Source organism: Orbicella faveolata, unplaced genomic scaffold (assembly GCF_042242905.1).
Source record: "Orbicella faveolata isolate gen_17 unplaced genomic scaffold, um_ofav_v1 contig_1, whole genome shotgun sequence".
In the NCBI taxonomy this organism is placed as follows: Eukaryota; Metazoa; Cnidaria; class Anthozoa; order Scleractinia; family Merulinidae; genus Orbicella; species Orbicella faveolata.
The window spans coordinates 4,129,091-4,143,955 of NW_028301536.1; the positions used below are offsets into that span (position 1 = coordinate 4,129,091).

The following is a 14,865-nucleotide window of genomic DNA, read 5'->3' on the forward strand; positions in this document are numbered from 1 at the left end:
GAAAACAACTTACAGGACAAGGCCGGTCACGGAAATAAAAAACAACACTGCTGAAACAGAAAAACCTCTAAGAGAGTTATAGATCTTTATTGATCAAGATCAAAAAAGATACAAAAAAGACTTCTGTTGATTTTGCCAGTGCTGAAATCCTATATATAACCAGACAATACTAAATAATTACGGATTATTTTACACCATATATGCTTGGAATATTAATACTTCTCCCTGGATCGTACGCGGATCCAGTATTCACAAGAAGTATAACAGAATAACTCAGACATTTTAAAGACATTGGAGTTGGCGCTGAGAAAACAAAGTTCATAATATGGTCTTCACTTCTGTAATACATGCACCTTGTTTGTATTAAGACGGTTTGCCAGTAATATAAGATATTATCTATTCATTAGTTGGCATTGTGATATTTCATTTTCCACTTTGGTAATACAGCCAAGTGCTTTTTTATGCTAAGTAACCATTAAACATTGCATGAATTATTTATTTAATTTGCTCCTTAAGTCGTGAATCGTGGCAAGTTTTATCCGGCGCTCAAGGATGCTATTTGTTCAATCTTTTTACTCACCTCAGTAAGCCCTGCCGAAAATGAAACTGGTTCAATTCATTCATATTTTCCTGCTGTTCATGCTTCAAAAGGTTTGCATCGCTCATTCTCAAGTTCAAGTGCAATTTACTTATAAGATACAACGTTCTGTCAAGCAGCCAGAGTTCCATCTTTGTTTTATTTTATCTTCACCAACGTTTAGGAACATTTTGGTATTTGGGGAGCTGGAGGTAGGTTTTAGTTTAAGCATTATGTAAGTTTAGCCGTTTCTATGGATCAAGGACAGGACAAGAACTGGAGAGTGAGCTTAGCCCATTGTTGAACAACGAAATTAAACTGATATATTGAAGATTGCCTCAAGGATAAGAAATGTCCTGTAAAACAATAAACTGAAAACAGAATGAAGTAAGATTGCATTTAAAAATGAAGATAGAACAAACCAAAAGACAGTGGTTTAGGGTGGTGAAAGATTTTCAAAAGGCTTTTTCGTTTCAGAAGGACTTTCCAAGGCCCTTTGATCTAATTGTTTTCTTTGGTGGACTCACGTCGAAACTTGACTATGCTTGTTTTGACTTCTACTTTCAAAACAAATTTGGAGGGTTGAATGTTTTGTAGAGGGTAGAGGGAAAATCAGTTTTAAGTTCACAAGTCGTATAAACGGAGTATTTTAACGTTGAAACATATGTTCGTAGATAAAGATAGGATATATAAGTCGTAAGTTACAGAGCTTTAGAAGTTTCCTTTTGCGTTTCTAAAAAACAAAATCGATAGGCCGCTCGTGTTTCGGCATTACCTTTTCAAGCCTTCTCAGTACGCTGTTTTTCTTGTATATCAAGGACAATGCAGTTCACCTCTGGGGGTAGAGGATAGGTCCATTCCAGACTCAGACATCACGGCCTCTTCAGAGTATGGCATATATCATGCCCCAAGACTCGGCAGACTGAATAACAGAGAGTCTGGTAGTGACCAAGGTGCCTGGTGTCCTTCAGCCACGATAAAAGGAGAATGGATACAGGTATAGAGGTTACTTATTGCTATGGCTTTAGCAAAATATGAGCTTGAAGTCAAATATCAAAAAGTGCATCGATTCAAAAGCAAAAAAATTGTCGCGATGCATAAACTATTGATATCATGTTTCAGTTAAATTTCTCACTTACTATTGTATTAATAGGTTAACTTAAGGAGGATTACCAAGGTTACAGCAATTGCCACTCAAGGAAGACAGGACTACGGACAATGGGTGAAGTCATACAAGATTTGTTATGGTCAGAAATTAGATGGTTACTGTGAGCTACTTGATCAGGTAATTTAACAAGAAAATATACCATATCAACAGTGGTATTTCTCGCTATAAATTTTAAATATCAGCTTTACCTGATCAAGAAAGGATGAAAGGCAAGATAGTTGATTCTCGGTCCTGGCCATATATTAACTTTCGAACCTCCAAGGGAAACGAAAATCAGTACGAGTTAAGCCGATTAGGTCGTCCAGGCTTGTTTATTGCGTGAACCTTCTGGAGTGCCCTAAAAATAACTTGAGGGGGATTACTTGTGAATAAGATCAACTCTCTTACCCTTAACCTCATCTTCTCTTTCCCGGATGGGTTGTTATATAAATACAACATTAACTTTAATGCCCCACACAAATATATTATCTGCAAAGACCTGCATGTATTTAGCTGATTTGCTTCATATTGTAATGATATGTAGATAGCGTGAAATCTGCGGCTTGAGAACGTGCAAATTAAACATTATTTATAGATTCAGAGAGGACCAAATTAATATATTGCGCTTTACAGTTTCTTCAAGACATTCTTTCCACTTGCCACTGTAATAAATTTTGTTTCCCTTGATATTAGTATTGTTGTTCGTGTGTAATTTTATCGTCAATTTTTTGGCACTGAAATAGCTATAATAACACTAAGATAACATAAAACGAAATGAAGTGAAATAAAGAAGGTCTAAACACTCGAAACTTCGACTTCAACAATCTCGCTAAGTTGATTTTGTGTGAAAATAAACAGAGAAGAGCTTACAAACATGATAAATGTGTCTTGTTCAGGTATAATGATCCCTTTGCTTTTTTAGCCCATAGGAATGTTATGACTCATAAACCATCCAAATGTCAACTCGCTGCAATGTAAAAGGGAAAGTATTAAACAATAGGTGACATAATCAACTGACATTTTGCGTCCTAAACAGTCCAACAAAGAAGGTGGACCATAAAACAACGCCGCAGAGTGACGTTAAAAAGTTCACGTAAAATCCTGCAAAAGCTTGAATACTCATTTTTTTTCTTTTAACCAAAGCCTTGAACGGTGCAGATGAACACAAATATTTATTTTTAAGCTATAAGCCATTTATTAACATTTTTGCATAGCACCTTTCGTAATTTGTCATTGCCATTAACAATTGTTAATCAATCGTAGGTATTTCAGGGAAATTCAGACAAAAACACACCGGTTACTCACACCTTCACAGTACCTATCTATGCTCGCTTTGTAAGGATTTTTCCTCTTACATGGCACAATCGCAACTGTATGAGATTTGAGCTTTATGGCTGCAAGGAAGGTGAGCCAGTATTTAAAACAATATAAAGTAGATACCAGTTTCTGTAAATGTTTAGAAAACGTGTATACAGTTATTGATAGTGACTTGATACGTTTGATGTTACTTTTCACTGGACTGTCATTTCAACTATCACGCATTTTAAATTATTTTCCTTGTTTCTGCTGTTGTTTTGCGTTTGTTATGAAAGAGTTTGTGGGTGGATCTCACTTTTCGCATTAGCTCCTCATTACAATTTTGGGTTAGAGAACCGATTTTCCTGTAGCTTTGAGTGTGAGTTGAATTCAAAGTGGTTAGTATCTACCGAAATGCAGTTTGATCGGGTTCGAAAATTATTTTGAGCAATGGCGATTTTTGGTCTCGAAATGTGCATTTTGCATAACTTTAGCGTCATTATACATCCCGAAAATTACATGCCAAACGTTATCCTGCCATGTGGTGGCAGGTGCAGGTCTTGTTAGTACTAGTTTACTCTTAAACTGTCCATAACATTGCTCACATAGTTTGATTTTTATTTTTATGGCACCCACCGGCTTTGACAGCTCATTCAAAAGGGTTAAAGATAGGAGCACAAAAACTTACGTAACTCAAAAGTTCGTCGCCGCAGAGTCATTTCCTGATAGTTGTAGAGAGATAAACACTTATTCTTCAACTGCATCAAATACCATTTTGCAGCCAACGGGCGTTACCTATTATCAAGAAAAATTATGATAATAAAAAGTCTAAACGGCACGGTAAAACCGGTTTGTACGAATCCCAAACCGGCCTTTTGGGAAGCGTCAAGTCGTTTCTCCGATCTCAAAACCGGTCTTTTACCAACCCAAAACTGTATTTTTTTATCCAAAGCCAGAGCCGGGTTTTTCCGATCCTTGAACTGAACAAAACCATTTTTCCGGTTCCAAACCGGTTTTTGCGAATCCAAAAACCGGTTTCTTTCTGAACCTGTGTTTGGTCTGTTTCTGATCCAAAACTAGCCTTCGAGCAGGTTGACGTTAGGGAGCACAAGCCCGCGCGGCGTGCGATATCCGTTGTTTATAAAGTTTTGCCGAAGAAGAACCGTCAAAGGTTATGTCTAGCAAAGACACGCACTTGATTCCAAGTGATCTTGCTTTGGCAGTTTGGTCTTTGATGATGCTGGTAAACGGGCAAACGCCTTTGTGTTGTTTCGTTGCCCGCTGGCAATCACATACGTTTGTAATATTTCTAAATATTACAAAAGTATTTGATTGCCAGCGGGCAACGAAACCGGCAACACAAAGGCGTTTGCCCGTTAAGAGTTAAGAGTTAAAACTCTTCCAATATGCAGTCGACAACACGACAAGTACGTCTTGATTCATTAACATACTTTCAACTGCTATTTTGTGCTCCCTCTTTAGTTTGAAATTTAACCAGAAATATACTAGAATTTTGTTAAAACATCAGTAATAGGCACATCTCTGACTCCAAATGTGGACGACTTTATATTTTTTATTGTGAGAAGCCGCGATAAATTACCGACTCCATGGGGATCGAACCGCTCCTCGTCAAACATAATAATTTGACAGTTTTCTCGCCCCCACTTTTTGACCAATGGTATTTTACGTCGCTCAGGTGAAGAAGAAATTTAAAAAATTACAGAGATCAAGACAGGCTCACTTTCTTGACGCCTCTTCACCAGACTCCTTCCCGCCGGATTGCTTTGCTTTTCGCCGCTTGCGCGTGTGTCTCAAAAGTGAGCCTGCTTGCAGGCTAATCCAAAACAAGTGTAAGGATCTCACAGAAACAGCGCCTTGTTGTGTTCTGTATTTCTTCTTCTTTTTGTGAACAGGTTTTACGCTCGCACCAGGCCCCGTGTGCATGGAAAGTCTTGGAATGGAAACTGGGAAAATACCAGACTCTGACATCACGGCTTCAACATCTTGGAGTCCTGCTTATGGGCCATCTAAGTCCAGGTTTGAGCCGTGCTACATAATGATGACATGATATAACTTCATGAAAGTGTTTTTGTACTAGTCGTCCTCTCAGCAACAAGTAACCAGGCTTTGTCACATCATGAGAAAAAAACCGACGTTTACCTGTATTTAACTATCGGCAGTGGTACTTTTCTCCACGAGGAGAATAGGGCCACCCGAGAAATGTGGCTTCCACATTTTGGGATTCTGGTATGAAGCCAGAGTTTTCAAGGTTTGGGTCGTGCTTCATAAATAAATGTAGACTTATATATACCACAAGTCGACATTTGCATATAAAATCCTTCGCTTACATTTTCTGACAAAATCTTTCGCTTATCTATTTATGGACTTTTAGAAAGTCCGCTGTTCATAACGATGATATACTAGAACTTCATTAAAGCAGTGATTTTCTACTGAACGGCCTATCACTGACCACAAGTAACCAGAAAATGTGTTATGTTGGCGTCGCTGGGTCCAGCGATTGGAGACAGGAGTTTTGTCACGCAAATTAGAAAAAAATCGACCTTTAACTGTTTCACTTTCAGCAATGGTCCTTTGTTCCACAAGGAGAATAGGGCCATCCGAGAAATCTTGGTTTTGACAAGAAACTATTATAGTCTCTTGGTTTGAACAATGTTTTTTCAGTGAAATGAAAATTTTCTTTCGTCAACGGTCCGCCATGTTTTCTCACGGTATGGATGAAAAATTTTTTCTGGGTAATTACGCTATCGTAAACTGCGTTTATCGAACATTCAGATGGGAATATTACTCTTTAAGCAGTTCCTGGATTAAATGCTGTCCAGTAACCACGGTTATTCTATGCAAAGGAACGTTATCTTATGATGCAATGCAATGTAATAAAGTACAAACTATATTTTGTAGAGGGTAACGCGCAATAGTGGACTGCACAAATGACCCTGCTCAGAACAGAAACTCGATGAAAATTACATATCACTTGTAAAATTATTCATACACTTATTTAAATTACACTAAAAATGCTCTGTTTTATATGCGCATGCCCGTACAAGTGACACCCAGCTTTCATTGCATGACTGGATTTTCTTACCGCAATGATTTTCAATTTGAACTGATTACTTTTTGCCAGTCACAAAAAACAGTTTTGCAAAGCCCAAACCTTTTGAACGTATGGAAATCTCTTGCAGATTATACTTGCTGCAAAATGCTTGGTGTGCAAGAACTAACGATCAGAATCAGTGGCTCCAAGTAAAATTTGCTCAAAGAGTTGAGATTAGACGAGTGGCGACACAAGGACGGCACAGATATACTAACCAATGGGTGCAAAGTTACGCGCTAAACCACAGCTCTAATGGCTTACTGTTTTATCAATATCGAACAACTAGAAATCAAACTGTGAGTAGTTTTGCCGATGTGTTGTTAATTCCAATGTTCCTCCAGTGCCGTTTAATTTGAGCTTCTCGAACCTTAGCTGGCTCACGCATATACAGTTTTCAGTAAGAGTTGTTCACTTCCCATTCAGTATACTAATGGAGAAAGCACGATTATTTTGCGAGGTATGATAGTAAACGACCTCTTCATGTTTACATAGCCTAATATATGTGTTAATATCAATCTTCGCCCTCCGGCTTGGACTTACCAAACTGCATCTTGTGTTTCCATCAGGAAGCGTAATCTCTTGTGTTTTTTCTGTATTTCTCAAATCAATAGGTATTCCTTGGCAACTCCGACACGCATACGGTGGTAAGTCACGTTCTTACGAACCCGCCAATCGTTGCCCGGTATGTTCGTATTCTTCCTGTCACGTGGTATGGTCACATTTCACTGAGAGTGGATTTCTACGGCTGCATTCCAGGTAAAGAAATACAGCATAGATATCATGAGAATTAACAATTACTGGAAAAGGTTGATCGTGATTCTTGAAGATCTCTGTTGTCTGCCGACATCTTGCATGAGGATGAAACCCCTTCCTTGGGTTTTTGCTGCAATGCACCACAACAATTAACAAATTTACCCTCGATAGATAGCCATCACCTCTCTCTACAAGATGAGATATTCAACTATTAAACACGCATGACGTCATTAATCTCGCCATCTTTGGTCCGCCATCTTGGATTTCTTTATTTTCCAAGAAACTCAGAAAATAACGTGAATCGATGGAAAATTGATCGAAAATGGTAATTGTATGCAACAAAAATAGTAATTTTGCGATAATGTTAAAGAAAATTAGCAAACGATGAATTATGTCAAATAAGACAAAACTTGACATACTTATCAAAATGCGATTCTCAGGGAGATGTCAAATGATGTTGCAGCATTCGCAGATGACGTCACTTAACTGCAGACATGAAGCAATACTGCGCATGAAAAATTTAGGGGAGAACGATAGGGCCTAGGGCCAGTTTAGTTTTTAATTCTTAATCAGCAGGACTATTACTATTACTATTACTATTACTATTACTGTTACTGTTACTATTACTATTACTATTATTATTATTATTACTATTACTATTACTATTACTATTACTATTACTATTACTATTACTATTACTATTACTATTACTATTACTATTACTATTATTATTACTATTACTATTATTATTATTATTATTATTACTATTATTATTATTATTATTATTAATATTAGCAAGGCTTCGTAGCAGCACGAAGTAAGATATGGCTTTGATGAACCACACGATGTTTTCATTATTTAATGAAGAAAATACATGTTTCGGATGAGACATCATCCATCGTTAGTTGTACAGTGAGAAATAGAATTAAAATATGCAATGAATAGCATGACAAAATGAGATATTAACAAGAATAATTAAGGATTAAGGCGCGAACCAGAAAAAAAAAAGAGTATAACTATTTAAGCTAAGAAAGGAGACTAATTAGTATAAAAGGGATAAATTAAGATGTTTGACCTAGGAATTTAAAGACGGCTGCTCCCAAAGGATGTGCATGGCTTCCTTGATTTTCAAGTGTAAGCTTGTAGAAGCAGAGTCGAGAATTTTAAAACAATCTTCTGAACAAAGGAAGTGACAATTTTCAGAACTTGTCAGGTGTTTAACGATTTGGGAATGTTTGTCAGAGGAGAGATGTTCGCGGATGCGAGTGGCGAAGTGTCTGTTGATATCACCAACATAACAGGCACTACAGCCTGCACATGAATGAACTTATAAATGACTCGCGATCGTAAATCCGCAGGGATAGGATCCTTGACCCCAAACCAACTCCTGATTTTAAACGGGGTTAACACCAACTTAATGTCTAGGTCAGTGCAAAAAGTGCTAACTAATTGACTTGCCCGAAATATAGCGGTTTTATTTATTATTATTATTATTATTATTATTATTATTATTATTATTATTATTATTATTATTATTATTATTATTATCGTCCTCACGTAATGTTTGCTTAGCGTCCTTAGGGCCGAGACCAGACCATGGTCCTGGGGCACTAGGGGAAAGCCAGTTTTAGCTTGATAGCACCCTCCTTATTATTATTATTATTATTATTATTATTATTATTATTATTATTATTATTATTATTATTATTATTATATATTTTTTCAAATAAAGCTTAATCTATCTTTTTCCTAGACCCTCCAGTTCCAACTGCCGTGTATCCTCTAAACGGTCAGTTTGGCACACGAGACCTGAGTGCCCACGAAAATCCACCAGGCGTCCCCTACAACGTACAGCTCGCTCCAGGCCCTTTTGGACAGCCAAATAGCTCGTACCAGTTCTCCGGAAGCTCTACTAGCTATATTGAGTTCCCAAACAACGGAGGATTGGACACCAGGTACTCCATGACTCTTTTAGCTTGGGTGTTTCCGGAAAATACTGATGGTCCCGTCTTTAACTATGGAGCTGACTACTACGGCGTTCATTTCTGGGTTTCCGGAGGTAATATGCTTTGCCAATTTGTTACAAGATCCGGAATCTATTCCAGCATGCTGCAAGGCGGCAGATTAAATCGAGATGCGTGGAATTTTGTTGGTGCGTCCTATGATTATCACTCCGGCTTCGCAAAACTTTGGATCGAAGGCAAAGTATATGAAGAGCAGAATATAAATACACATGAGCTGAACACTTCTGGGGCTGTTAGAATGGGCGTGGTGACTGGAGATGATAGACTTCTCAAAGGAAGAATATCTTGTATGCAAGTGTACAACAAGGCTTTGACGGAGAGAGAAGTGCACGCTGTCAGAGGACTCTGCTTTCAGAAAGGTTTGTTTGAAGCTATTCATAGCCAATCAAATACTAACATAGGTCTTTCTTAGCCTTCAATTTTCTCTTGCTCGGAAGAGGTCTGAAATTGGAAGTGAATAAATATCTATATTTACCGATGTGTAGCTCAACAAAAATATCCGTGTTCGTTTTAGATCGGTGGCTACTGAAAATCAGTGAGATCTTAGCAACAATCACGTCAAAGAGACAAGCCCTTCTTTAGGTCGATGTACGCAGGTTTGGGGGTATCTTCGTTTTCTCTCTTGGAGCCATTCTCCATCCAGGAATATCTATAGTTCTGGTGAATTTAAGGGAGACGTAAAAAAACGCAAATTGTACAGTAACAGGTGATGGATTACTCACTGCCGACAGATAAATTCTGTGGCTAATTGATCACACCCCTTTTCCCATTCGCTATTAAGAAACGGATATACATAATACTAATGATCGTAAATGCTTTTTCAGTTCCACTAAATCCTGTGGCCTTTTTTCCTCTGAACGGACAATAGGAAACAACAGACATCAGTCACAGCCACAATCTCCCAGGGAATGCGCCTGGCGTTGAATTAGCGCCAGGCCCCGACGGTAGTACAGGAGGCTCGTACCAGTTCTCGGGAAACTTAAGCAGCTTCATTAATTTCACAAATAACGGAGGTCTGGACACCAGGTTCTCGATGACGTTCTTAGCTTGGATTTACTACGAACAAGTTGAAGGTCCGATCTTCTATTATGACGGTCCCGCAAAAAACGGCATTCAATTTATGCTCACTGATGATGGCCGTTTCCGCGCAACTTTACGCAGCTCGACCTTTTCTCATTTGAAAACTTTAACTAGTGGCATTCTTGAACCTAAAACGTGGCATTTTGTTGGCGCGTCTTACAACTACGGCGATGGAGAGTGCATTTTATGGATCAATGGGAGTGTTTACAACAAAAAAGTCATTGATTCGCCTTCTGAGCTGGCAACTCAACAAAGTGTCATTATGGGAGCCGTACCAGATCAAGCTGAAAAATATAAGGGGAGAATTTCGTGTGCACAGCTTTATGACAGAGTTTTAACTGAACACGAGATTGAGGACGCCAAACAGTCATGTTTTACTGTGGGTGAGTGTAATCCTTCGAATCCTTTCTGACGTTAACTCTATTGAATCAAGTGAATCTGATACTCTACTCATCTACTTTTTCACGAGAAAATACTTGACGAAGGTCTCCCAAACGTTTGGGGAAAAATGGAATGCCATGTATTTCAAATGATCAAGAAATATTGTTTTGCATTAATTTTAGGGAGTTAAAGATATCTCTAATTTTTCATCGGGAGCTTTGATGAAAATTTCTAGGTCAAGACGCAATCTGTAAAAAACGAAATTTTGGGGGATGAGGGTAATTTTTATCCTCCTGGGGGGCGATCATTAACACTGAGTGCATTTTCGCTACTTTCTCAAATACTAACAGGACGATCTCATTCAAATCAAACTGGTTATCTCGGTGAAACAATGGAAATGAGATGCAATGCTTTGGAAGGTAAAACAGTGCGTTGGAGGAAAGATGGCGCTGTACTGCAAACGAAGACCGCTGGTCATGGTACGAGCCTGCGCATCAACATTGCTCAGCAATCTGATGAAGGAATTTACACTTGCGATATTATAAACAGCACAGGGGGGATACAGGCATCATACAATATCACGTTGAGAGTAGAAGGTCAGTTTGAAGGTTTTTTGTGATATGAAGAGAGGACAAATGAGTTGCTACAAATCTAGTCTCAATGGTTATGAAAAACGTTGTTTATTTCCTTTCTTAATGTTTTAACGTTCTGTAACAGCTGACGATGAGTTTGACAGTTGCATTCGAGAGGGTAATTTCACCATGACTTTTACTCGGAGTATCCAAATATAGTTCCAGTTGTATTCTTTAAGGTAACTGTGGTTCTGAAAATTTGTTTGTCCTGATTTTGATTTCAGATCCGAATTTCCTTTGCTCCTCGTTCAAAGGGGATTACAAATCCGACAGTATATGGAAGCGCTGGAGTGTGTTGCACTTAAATCGTCTCCGTGCAATTTACGAAGGAAAATGGTTTAGAGCTGACAAAGGTGCTGCTATGCAAAGTGCTTGTGTGTTGAAAGAGAGCTGCGGTGTCCAGGCTCCTGGTTGGTTGAACGGTCGAATTCCGTCGCGTGAGGCTGGTATTGTACACAGTCAAGTTTGCTTCAACTTTCGTAAAGACTGTTGTTATTATTCATTACCAGTACAAATTAAGAAATGTTCTGACTTCTTTGTTTACAAGCTGAAGGAAATTGACCCTCTGATACCTGGGCAATACTGCTTCACAACAAACACAGTAGGTAGGTTCCCACAGCAATGTTATATGGCAGACTAGGGCCATGCCTTGCATACGGCGCACCTGAAATTTGAATTGACCAATCAGGAATCAAAAGGCGGGAAACACTGCACTGGCATCAATGTACATGATGTATTTTAACAGGAAAGGTATTGAATTCTGGCAACCGTTTTCTCGCAGGAGACGCCATTGAATATTCACGAAAAAAAATTAATAATTCACGAAACCATGTCAGATTTTAATATGTGAAAAATATTTTGTCTCCAAGTTTTAATTTGGTACCCAAAATGGGTCGCCCGCGTCCGGCAACTCACTCGTAGTTTGTCGTAGTGTCACCAGGTGGGATAGTAGTCGCGCTATTTTAAACAAAATATGCTGCTGCTCGTCAAATCAAACCCAGAATTGATTCTCGAGTTAAGCATTAGAAGAGGCCAGGGCAAATTTAGCATTGTCTTTATTTTCGTTAATTAGCTGCGAAGAAAACGACTATTATCGTTACGTTTTGGTAGGACAGTTCGGATTTGACTCTCGCTCGTACTGCGGGCGTAGTCGCCTATGCAAGGCTATGATTGAACAAAAATTCGCTAATACTGAACCAAGACTGTGAAAAAAAAATCGTATTGGTCCAATGGCTTTGTTTGCTTTCTTCTTTTTGCAGAATTTCTTGATCAACTTGGAAACGTCATGTTCACATCCACCAAAGCTAACCACACTCTTATTAGTCACGTGATATCGTCTGAGAAGTCTGTAGAAAGCTCACTGCAGTGCATGAAATATTGTGCAAACATGGCGAATGGACAATGTAAATCATTTAACCACAACAAGATGACAGGTGAATGTCAGTTGAATAACGAGACAGGACGAAATGAACTTGACGATATGAAGCCAAGAGAGAGATACAATCACTATTACATCACCAAAACCGATCCCATAATGTTGCCATAGAGACAAGCCTGCAACACTATCGAGGCTTGTTTTCGTCCAGCGTTAAGATAAAGAGACGAACTTTGTCAGACTTTGTTCTAGAAGAAGAAGTACATCAAACTCTTGCATTTGCAACGTAAAACTTTTGAGCAATTCATAAACTAACTTCTTTATTATACGCCTGCATTTGTCACGGGACAGTAGGAAGCCATCAGCTCGCTAATTATTGTCCAACCTGCACGGGACATTTTAAATATATTTTTTTACCACTTTCCTCTAAATATTGTAGTGCATTGGACTCCAAACCGATTTGTTCCTGATCTTTTTTAAGAAAGAAGAAAGGCGACCATAGTACGGTTGCGTTATTAGTCTCTTCATGATGTGTAATATTCATGAAATAATACCGTCATTTAATAAGTTTAAAACTGCCCCTGTATAAAGGCTTGTTATCACAGATAGTTCACTTGGTCCTGAAAGGTTAAGTTGTATACATATGAGCAAGACAGGAACTTATTGCTACATTGTAATAATCAGGAATAATTAATAATTAAAAATAAGTTATAGAGATAAACAACGACAAAATTTCCAACTCCTCCTCAACTACCAGCCCGGGATTACAAGCCAATAATTCGAAACAAGTTTTTAAAATGTAAAAGTCGATGACAAAAATAAAATTGAATACATTAAACGCTCTTAGCTCCCCTTTGCAAACAATGCACTATGTGAAGAAACCTGAGCTACGAGCAATAATAATTCGAAAATATTTGTTGTGTCTAAGAAAACTTGTTAATTTAATGATGGAGAGGGTTGTCATGGATATTTGCATGAACAAAAGTTGTCGTTTCGTTTCTTTTTTACCTGAAAGCTTCAACGTCTAATGTTTTTGTTGTTGTTGTTGTTGTTGTTGTTTTTTTTCTTTTCGCGTATATCCTGATCGGCTAAAAAGGCATTAGCCTCAATTAATTCACGACCACAATTTATCTGTGATATGGTTATTGATTGGTTTAGTTTCGGGCACAAATCTTGATTTCTTGGCCTTAACACAGGCAGTACATTTATCGTATATTAAAGATCCAGAAAGTTCTGGTTTAAAATAGGGATGGCCCTTTTGTTTAGCTCGTGAAACGTCATGCACATTTAGATTACCTTCTCCCCTCTTACTACCCGCTATGAAGGTAACATTTTTAACATTTTGTATAAGTGCCATTGATTTTGAGAAACATCACTAACCAAAGGATGGCTGACCAGTCTTATTAGCCCATTAAGGTTATATTTGGCAGCCATGTACTCTTTTTTTTATTATTTTAAACTTATTTTTTTCATTTAATTTTTAGCTGAGTGAGTACAAATAAAGTTGTTGTTGTTTTTGTTGTTGCGCTCATAACTATGCTACCTTTTTTCTTCACCATGCGAAAAAATGAACAGTTCGTCAGCGAATCTCTCCGCTGTAGTCAACAATATCTTTATAAGCTTCAAGAAAATATAATATTGGGCTGACGATTATTTTTCCCAATAATCTTTATTGTATTATTATTTCTTGGTTATTACAACTTCACTACCTGTGTCCTCTGGCTGTATTTTGGCACTTTGTAGTTACTACACTATTTTTCTGTTCTAGTCATGTCAGACTACACTGATGTCGTCTACGATACGATATTATTAGGGTAAAAAATATGTCCCAATGGGAAGTAAGTAAAATTTGAATGATTTAAGCCGTCGCTTTTAAATAGTCTCCTTCGGTAATAATTGAATTGTTGCTATAAGCCTTACTGACCAACAAATATAAACTTATCTGAAACAAACTCAGAATCTCTCCCTTCAAATAAATAAAGGCTTACAAAGTTCATAAAACGTAACCCGAGAAACGGGGTTTTCCGCAATACAATGGGTTTTGGAAAGAAAGACCGAGTCCAATTGTACAGTTTATTCGTGTTTGAAAAACCTGTTTTTACGTACAGGTCATATAGTGTTCCGAAAAAAAAATATACAACAAAAAATGTAGTTTTACGCTATTTAAGCTTCAGTTTAATTATTTTTCTCTAATAAGTAATCAGCATCATATCTCTTGTTAAATTATTATGTTTTGTTCGTTAAAAGGCTTTTGACATAAATCATTTGCCTCACGGCTACACTTAATGTCCCTGAAAGGCAATTAACTAAGTCATTAAGCCCACATAATAGAGTTTATCTATTTTATGCTTCCAAAAGGGAAGTAATAAAACCTACATACTGGTAAGACTGGTTCCCTTGACAACAGAGTGATTCTAAATTAGTGGAAGAAACGCAAAACAATGAATTTTTTGCGATAGACACAATTTTGAAAAGAAAACGTTTGTGT

The 14,865-nt window shown here is 37.8% G+C and overlaps 1 pseudogene across 1 annotated transcript; it reads left to right on the forward strand.

Annotated features, from left to right (window-relative positions):
- The first annotated feature begins 589 nt into the window (after nucleotides 1-589).
- Nucleotides 590-13,215, forward strand: LOC149117769 (uncharacterized; annotated as a pseudogene). The gene is made up of 13 exons (XR_016206223.1): nucleotides 590-651; nucleotides 762-789; nucleotides 1,396-1,574; nucleotides 1,731-1,862; nucleotides 2,988-3,129; nucleotides 4,934-5,029; nucleotides 6,163-6,428; nucleotides 6,744-6,888; nucleotides 8,639-9,268; nucleotides 9,734-10,372; nucleotides 10,721-10,966; nucleotides 11,227-11,607; nucleotides 12,262-13,215. The product of XR_016206223.1 is annotated as an uncharacterized LOC149117769 (transcript).
- The last annotated feature ends 1,650 nt before the right edge of the window (nucleotides 13,216-14,865 follow it).